At 38.2% G+C, this 8,691-nt stretch overlaps 1 long non-coding RNA gene and 1 pseudogene across 1 annotated transcript; both read left to right on the top strand.

Moving 5' to 3' along the window:
• Positions 1-3,004: 3,004 nt before the first annotated feature.
• LOC103518302 overlaps positions 3,005-8,691 on the top strand; it is an 11,613-nt pseudogene continuing 5,926 nt past the window's right edge.
• On the top strand, positions 6,794-8,112 carry LOC113471196. The gene is made up of 2 exons (XR_003393987.1): positions 6,794-7,128; positions 8,082-8,112. It is a non-coding gene; the product is annotated as an uncharacterized LOC113471196 (long non-coding RNA).

Here is an 8,691-nt window from a genome sequence, read left to right as displayed (position 1 = left end):
TATTAAATTATTCAAGCTCTATGACTGGGAGCTACAAAAGCTGCAAAGATGCTACAATAACGATGCAAACAGCTGCTACAAATTTCACACGATGGAGTTAAAAAAGAAATGAAACATTGGAGGAAAATAAAACTATGACTTAGGTAGGTTATTGAAATTTGCTGTTTCGCTGTATGAAATCCTGAAAATTTCTGCAAGGGCCTGCTAGGCGAACAAGCACCTGTATTTTGTGAAAAGAAATAGAAATATTTTGTATGAACGCCTGAAAATTATTTTAGATATGCAATGTGCGCAGCAACAAATATCTCTTTACGAGTTACGAGTACCTACCTATGACAGTATATTTTCCGATAAGTAAACAGACACATTTTCCTCAGTAGGAGGTGTTGTGGTTCTCGAGATAGAGCGATCAGTGTGTGAACTATGAAATGTGAACTGTGAATGGATCTCGTTCTTATAATATAAGATTCAAGCTCTATGACTGGGAGCTACAAAAGCTGCAAAGATGCTACAATAACGACGCAAACAGCTGCTACAAATTTCACACGATGAAGTTAAAAAAAGAAATGAAACATTGGAGGAAAATAAAACTATGACTTAGGTAGGTTATTGAAATTTGCTGTTTCGCTGTAGAATGAAATCCTGAAAATTTCTGCTAGGGCCTGCTAGGCTAGGCGAACAAGCACCTGTATTTTGTGTAAAGAAATAGAATAATTTTGTATGAACGCCTGAAAATTATTTTAGATATGCAATGTGCGCAGCAACAAACACACACTATCGAATACTTACGAGTATATCCCTTTACGAGTTACGAGTATGACAGTATATTTTCCGATATCCGATAAGTAAACAGGCACATTTTCCTCATGCCAGCCAATTTAACATGGCTAGAGCTAGAGACCATCACCCCGGTGTATAGCAGATACAAAAAGACATCTTTTCTTTATCCTGCTATCACCATTCAGGGAAAGCTAAAGCCGCTACAACAACAACAACAACAACAACAACAACAACAACAACAACAACAACATCATCATCAAACAATCATACAAAGCTACAAACAAACAATCAGCACAAAGAGTCTGAACTTTAACAAGCTTTGGAAAAATCTCTCACAAAAACACATCATTTGAAAGCTCCTAGAATTTCAAAATGGCTTCGTACTAACGATTTCGTTTCATCTTGAGACTGACACAAAATATCGACAGACACATTGAGAAAATTGAGATGTACGATAAACTGAGAAAGAGAAGACGGGACGATATTTTTTTTCTCCCTTCAAAGCATTTTTTTCTACGAAAGAACGGAATTTTTTTCTCGCTCGACGATGATGATAAAAAAAAGAAACGTAGTAAAAAAAAGAACGTAAAGAAGAAGAAGAAAGGGGAAGCGAATAAAAAAAAAGGAGAGTACAACGAAATAGAAGAGGAAAAAGATTAAGGGGAGAGCAAAAAACAGAAAAAGACGAAGATGAAGATCGCAAATAAGAACAAGAGTAAAAAAGAGAAACTTAAAGAAGAAGAAGAAGACGAAGAAAATAATAGTAAAGAGGAGGAGAAAGGAGAAAAAGACGAAGAAAAAGATTAGGAAGGGGGAAAAACCAGTGAGAGAAGTGAAAACGAGAAATAGAAGTAAAAGTAGAACAAGAATAAGAGTGAAAAAAGAGGAGCTAAGAAGAAGAAGAAGAAGAAGAAGAAGAAGAAGAAGAAGAAGAAGAAGAGGAGAAGTGGTATGTACGTAAACTATTAAGTATGTTCATGTTATCTTGAAGTGAAGAGAGAGATGGAATTTCGAGAGAGTGAGGTTTTTTTTCCTACTTCAAAAACCAGTGAGAGAAGTGAAAACGAGAAATAGAAGTAAAAGTAGAACAAGAATAAGAGTGAAAAAAGAGGAGCTAAGAAGAAGAAGATAAAGAAGAAGAAGAAGAGAAGTGGTATATGTACGTAAACCATTAAGTATGTTCATGTTATCTTGAAGTGAAGAGAGAGAAGAAATTTCGAGAGAGTGAGGTTTTTTTTTCCTACTTCAAAATGGGAAGGAATGCAGCGTGTTAGAGAGAGAGAGAGAGCGAGAAAGAGAGAGAGAGAGAAAGAGAGAGAGAGCGAGATAGTAGAGGGAGTGAGATAGGAAGGAATGAAAAAGGCAAAAAAGAGAGGGAGAGAGAGGAAATGTGGGGGGAGTTGGTAAAAAAAAAGAAAATTTATGTTCAGTGGAATACTCGACCAAAATTTAGGTTGAAACAAAATCGGTATGAAACCTTCTCATCTAGGTATCGTATTACAGAAATTAAATATTCCGGGGACGAAATGGGGCACATCCACTTCGCAGCTTCAAACGCCATCGGAGATGGAGGCTATTGAATTTGTACCTAGAAATCCCATTAAGTTTCGGACGAGGTAAGGAGGGAGAGAGAGACAGAGCTAAAGTTAGGAGGGGAAATTAGATAAAAAGCAAAGGAGGGAGAGAGAAATGGAGAAGGAGAGAGAAGGGGAGGGGAAGTTAAGACGATATGACGTTAGTAAGGCAGTGATTAAAGGAGAGAGGGAGACTAAGTGTGGGGGAGTTAGTAAAAAAAGGAGGAAGAAGTCAGATTTAAAGAGGAATGGATAGGGAGAAAGAGGGAGAGAAAGAGAGAGAGAGAGATATACCTAAGGAGGAGCAGTCAAGGAGAAATTATGTAAGGAAGAGAGAGAGAAAGACAGACAGAGAGAGAGATTTTTAAGAGGTTTGACAGAGGAAACTGTAACTGCTATGGTCTTATCGTCCCGAAATCATTTATGTTCAGTGGAATACTCGACCAAAATTTAGGTTGAAACAAAATCGGTATGAAACCTTCTCATCTAGGTATCGTATTACAGAAATAAAATATTCCGGGGACAAAACGGGGCACATCCACTTCGCACCTTCAAACGCCATCGGAGATGGAGGGGTATTGAATTTGTACCTAGAAATCCCATTAAGTTTCGGACGAGGTGGGGTAGCAAAGCGTTTGACGTGAGAATTAATGGCCTGGGCAGTAATGCAGGAGAGTGAGAGGGCAGCAGAAAAATTAGCAGGAGAGCAGGGAGTGATAGCATGATAGTAGGGAGGTTTGGTAGGCAGAGGTATTATAAACAGGATGGAGGAGCTTGACAGCTCAATGGGATTCTTAATTTACAATCGCCATCAATAACCGGACGTAATAACAAGCGACTCTTGACGTGACCTGAGCCCATTGTGGAGGCCTGATGGGCTGCTTGCTTTCTTTCCATGTCCGTGAGATGGGCATCGGTATATCACTATCTCACGGTGTTGGAAATTCCCTTGGACGCCCAGAATCCACATCTGGGCTCCTTCCGTGTCCTTTCGTTCGTGGTAACCACACTGCACTCACGTCACGTGAGCTCACGTAGCCCATACTGCTCGCACGTCACGTGAGCTCACGTAGCCCACACTACCCTCACGTCACGTGAGCTCACATAACCCACACTGCCCTCACTTCACGTGAGCTCACGCTGCTCAACGTGACGTGATAGTAGTGTAGCTATCATTGACGAAATCACCTACAATATTATAGGATAACTTAGAACCACATCTTTCTAACTCCCCACATGAGCTCACGTGACGTGATAGTAGTGTGTTTCTACATTATTTAGTTACTACTCGGTACTGGTATTACTCATCTTCCAATTTCTACAGACTGTGTGTTTTATTTGCTTTCACATTACAGCCTGTGTTTTATTTAATTTCGCAGGGATTCGAATGCTGGACCAGCCTTACATGACGGACCTGATCGAGGCGAACTCTATGGGACATGAGCCGAACCTGATTGACATCTACAGCGCCTCCTGGGGGCCGACGGACGACGGTAAAACGGTGGACGGACCTCGGAACGCCACAATGCGGGCCATTGTGCGGGGAGTCAACGAGGTAAAGCCAATTATTTCTTTTTGTTATACATATATATTTATTTCTTTTTGTTATATACCACCTTAATAATGCATCTTACACATAAAAAAGGAAGGAGAAAATTTAACGTAGAGCTGTTTTTCTTTCCCACGCCGGCGTCGCTTTCATGCGAACCCGACGTAGCGTTGGTGCGTGTTTTTCAAATCATTTCCCCTCCTAGCGTACCTTTCAATTCATTTCCCCTCCTAGCGTACCTTTCAATTCCTTTCCCCTCCTAGCGTACCTCTTAGATTGAACGCCACGTCCTCCTATTTTTCATGAGCGACTCGCGAATTTTCGATTAGCATCAATAGATACAAAATTGTTGAGCAATTTCTCCGCTGGATGTCATGTTTGTTGAGTTTCCACTCTCCACTGTTGAGTTTCCACAATACCCCACTCCTGACGCAGAGAACTTGTACCTACAAACTTTGCTTGAAATGAACGTTACTGAATACTGAATTCTAAATTTCAAGTCGGTATTGGGGCTCGATGCCCCCCGAATACGAGTTCAATGAACCTGCCAAAAATTTCGCTACTAAATTTGAAGTCTCTACTCAGACTCGAACCTAAGCCTCCCGGATTACAAGTCCAAAACATTCTAGGTACTTCTGTCAGAAAAAATCCATATGGTTCGTAAAAAAAGGAAAATACAAGGGGGGGGGAATAAATATTGAATAAATAAATAAATAAATACATAAAGGCGTATTTTGTAGAAAACGGAATGGAACAGAGCAGAAAGATATATTGATTGATAGGTAAATAATTTAATAAAACAAAAAAATAGCGTTCGAATGCTTTTTATTTGATTAAATTAACAATAGGATGGTGGGGTTCGCCTAAGCTAAAACCTAACTTTTCCCAGGGAGTTTTTCTCTTCCCAAAATTATGAAAATACAGAGAGAGAGAGAGGAGGAGAAACAGAAAGAGAAACTTTTTCAAGTATCTAAGAAGGAGAGAGAGAGAGAGAGAGGAAAGAAGATAAAATTTGGCCAGCACCTGAGATAGATAGAAGAGAAAGAAAAAGAGAGAAGGAAAAGAGGTAGGACGGAAGAGAGAGAGAGAGGGAGGGAGAGAGAGAGGGACAAAGAGGAAGACAAAAAAAACTTTTGCTAGCACCTGGACAGGAGAGTGAGAGAGAGATAGAGAAAGGAACAATGATGTTGATGAAGAAGAAGAGGAGGAGGAAATAGAAAGTTTTAGTAGTACCAGGGCAGAAGAGTGAGTGAGGGAGAGAAAGAGAGAGAGAGAGAGAGAGAGAGAAAGAGAGACATCAAGGAGAAAGAGGAAGACAGGAAGAGGAAAAGTTTAGCTAGCACCTGGACAGGAGAGAGACAGAGAGAAAGGAACAGTGATGATGATGATGAAGAAGAAGAAGAAGAAGAGGAGGAGGAGGAGGAAATAGAAAGTTTTACTAGCACCAGGGCAGAAGAGTGAGAGAGGTAAGGAAAGAGAGAGAGAGAGAACGAGAGAGAGAGGAAGAGGAAAAAGACTGACTGACAGATATAAAGAGAGTGAGACAAAGAAGAAGAGAGAGGGAAGTGAAAGAGAAAGAGGGAAGGAGAGAGAGAAAAAGAATCTAATACAGAGGGAAAAGAGAGAGAAAGAATCTGGCACAGAGGGAAAAGAGAGAAAGAGTGAGACAGAAAAGAGATAGAGAGAGGGAAGGAGAGATAGAAAAAGGGAAGAGGAAGAGAGAAAGTTTAGCTAGAGAGAGAGAGGGAAGAGAAAGAGTTAAGGAGGGAGAGAGAGAGTCAGTGTAGTTACCAAAAAAATATCCTATAGGTATTATAAAATTCTACGCACAAGTATTCTAAAAACAATGTCGTGAGTTTTTATTAACATATATATTTTAACGTACAATAATTAAACATAAAATATATACAGTCTAAATTTAGAATTTAATTTCATATGGACATTAAATTTTTATTTGAAAATGAAAGGTTGATAAAAAGCTTTTGAAAATTGACTTTATTGGAACAGTGTCTTTTCACCAGTTACTGGCGCATTGTGTTCAGCAACGGCAAATACGGTTGGTGTTTGGATGGGTGACCGTTTGAGACCGAAAATAAGGTGCACTCAACTTTGGAAGACAAGTAAGGAGCTTAATTGAAATTGCAGCGAAAAAGAGGCGATGCCGATGTCACAATTGTTACGTATAAATCCTGAACGACAGTAGGTTTGTAAGCTGTAAGGTTAGTCTCTCATGAAACCGAACATCTAATTAAAGAGATACTAATTCCAGAGAATAAGTTGTATGATTTTAGAGGTGTTCTCCAGCATCTACTGTCTTGCTTTTTATTAGCTCTGGGAATGGTTCCCCTAATTCACTTACTTTTCGTGGTCGTGAGATAGGAATGGTACCTAATACCTATGTTCAACAAACCCATGACACCTAATATCCTGGGTAACTTTTTATTCAATTTTACCCCCAAAACCCTTAGCCTGTCCTCTTTTGAATCTAAGTAGAAGATGCAAGGAATTCTCGCATTCTGATTGGTTCTTTCATTTTGGGTTGATGACTCATTGCTGCCATATCCATCTGGATAACGTATAATATGAAATATCTTAAGGATGGATTACTGATTACTTATCTTCAAATTATTTAAAGTTCGTTCTCGGATAAGGTTCGTTCTCGGAACTTCTGGCTTCCTCCCATCCTGTCTTTCTTCTCTCCTCGCTTTCGATGCGATAAGTCCTGAATGGATGGAAGAGAATGCCCTAGGCATCAATCCCGCCCCTGAGTTAGAATTTTTCAATATTTTTTTTTCTTTCTTTATTCAATTTTCGTTTTCTTTTGTTAATTTATCATTTTGTTATTTTGTTTTGTGTACTTCTTTGTAAATATTGTAAAATTCTAATAAAGTGTTATATAAGTCCTTGGAAGTTACAGTTCCCTGTATCAAACCTCAAAAAGGCTTGTCGCCGAAAGAAGGGTAAAACCCCTGTCTCTGTTTGGAAAAATTGTATATTCGGCACTATGTGCCCGCGAGTAAACACGGGAATTTATAATTCAAAAAAACTGCTAAGAGCAGAAGGTTGTGTGTTTTATTTTGAATTTTTTTAATAGTTTATATTATAATTTCCGAATAGAAGTTTTATTTTAAATTTCAACATATCCAATTATTTCTTTCGAACGTGTTTCCCCCCTTATTTTCTTTAGCATAAAAAACAGTGAATACTAATTTTTGTTTCCCATATGTAAGTGATCCTGTTTTCTTTTAGTGTTGCGCTTTATATCTGTGTTATCTCACAAACTGTGTTTGGATTGTTAACGACTTAAAAATGGCATAACTTAATAACTTGTCCGGTAGCTAATCGGACGCGCACCTTAGGAGGTAGGAGTAGGTGCCTAACTTAGGTAGTTTAGGTACCTACCTTCAGTAAAATGTAAAAATATTCTATCAATTTAAAAGGAAAAAGGTTTTTTCTCAGTAATTGTTCTAAGCACGAATGAATCAATTGTCGTTTTCCGATTAATATGCCTTGCTAAATTGTATGACTTGACTTGGACTTGAACCACCAAACTCCAGGTCAGAAATCCACCGTGCTAACCACTACACTGAATACTATAGGTTTTACCATTTATTAAGCTGTTACCTTATCATAAACTTTGGTTTTGAATAATTCTTAACTCGATAATGATTCTTTTTAACATTATTTAACTCACATGTGAAATTTTCTTTAACTGTACAATTATTCTTTTTCCAAGTTTTTGTGTGTATTCCTAAAAACACGGTGAAAATGTATAATAACATTAACCCCTTGCTATCCCTCGAAATTAAATTGCGAGTAAAAATAATGAAAAAATTCAGAGGTGAGTAATGTGAGAATGAATAAAACTTGACTTTTTTTATAAGAAAGGGGGCTGTATAAGCTGACCCCCCCTCCCTTCTCAATTGATAGGGGGAGCTCTAAAGTCTTATCGTCCCGAAAGCAAAGAAAGATAGGATATATGAAAAAGCCAGCCGTTCTGAGGACGAACCGTATCTGTTTAGGTTAAAATCCGCTCCGGGCGGGAATCGAACTCGCGACCTAGCGCTTTCAAGGTAGACGCGCTACCCTCCAAGCTAACTAGGCTGGCATTCTTACCTTAAGGTACCTATTTCGTCCTAACTTTGATTTAACCTGTTTCGTCTTAACTTTGATTTCAGAAGCAGGCGTGACAAAAGATGTGAAATGAAGGCAAAGTTCAATGTCCGAGTCCGCATCGGGATCACAAGGTAACAGAAAGGGTTAACAAATAAAGTAACAGAAAGGACTAAAAAGGAACAGAATCAACAAAGTTAGTGGAGAATCATTTTTTTCTTCTTGTTTTTTAAGGAAATTCGAACATTTTCGTGGAATAAGCTCCAGGAGTAAAAAAAAATAGGAAGACCTACCTTTTTTTAATTATTCATACTCAAAAACAACAAACAACATTAAATTTAAACTCCGATACCTACCTACTTTCTAAGTGGTTCTCAGTCTCAAACCAAAATGAGGAACATCTTTGCAAAATTAGTGGAGATGCCATTTTTTCTTCTTTTCTTAGTTCCATTTGCGAAGAAATTCATAAAATCAACCCCAGGAGTCGAATATACATTAATATTTTACTATCCATATTTAAATAAATAAAAAAAAAAACAACTAAGGTTACACTAATATTTTCCCCGAATTAATTCCTCTCAAATCGCAAAGTATTTTCTTTTAATGTCAGAAGTCAGATATTGCAAAGAACGCTCGCGATTTTTTTTTTTTTTTTTTTTTTTCCTAAGGGGGTTT

Source organism: Diaphorina citri, unplaced genomic scaffold (genome assembly GCF_000475195.1).
Source record: "Diaphorina citri unplaced genomic scaffold, Diaci psyllid genome assembly version 1.1 scaffold2147, whole genome shotgun sequence".
Lineage (NCBI taxonomy): Eukaryota > Metazoa > Arthropoda > Insecta > Hemiptera > Psyllidae > Diaphorina > Diaphorina citri.
This window is presented reverse-complemented; position numbering and strand designations above follow the sequence as displayed.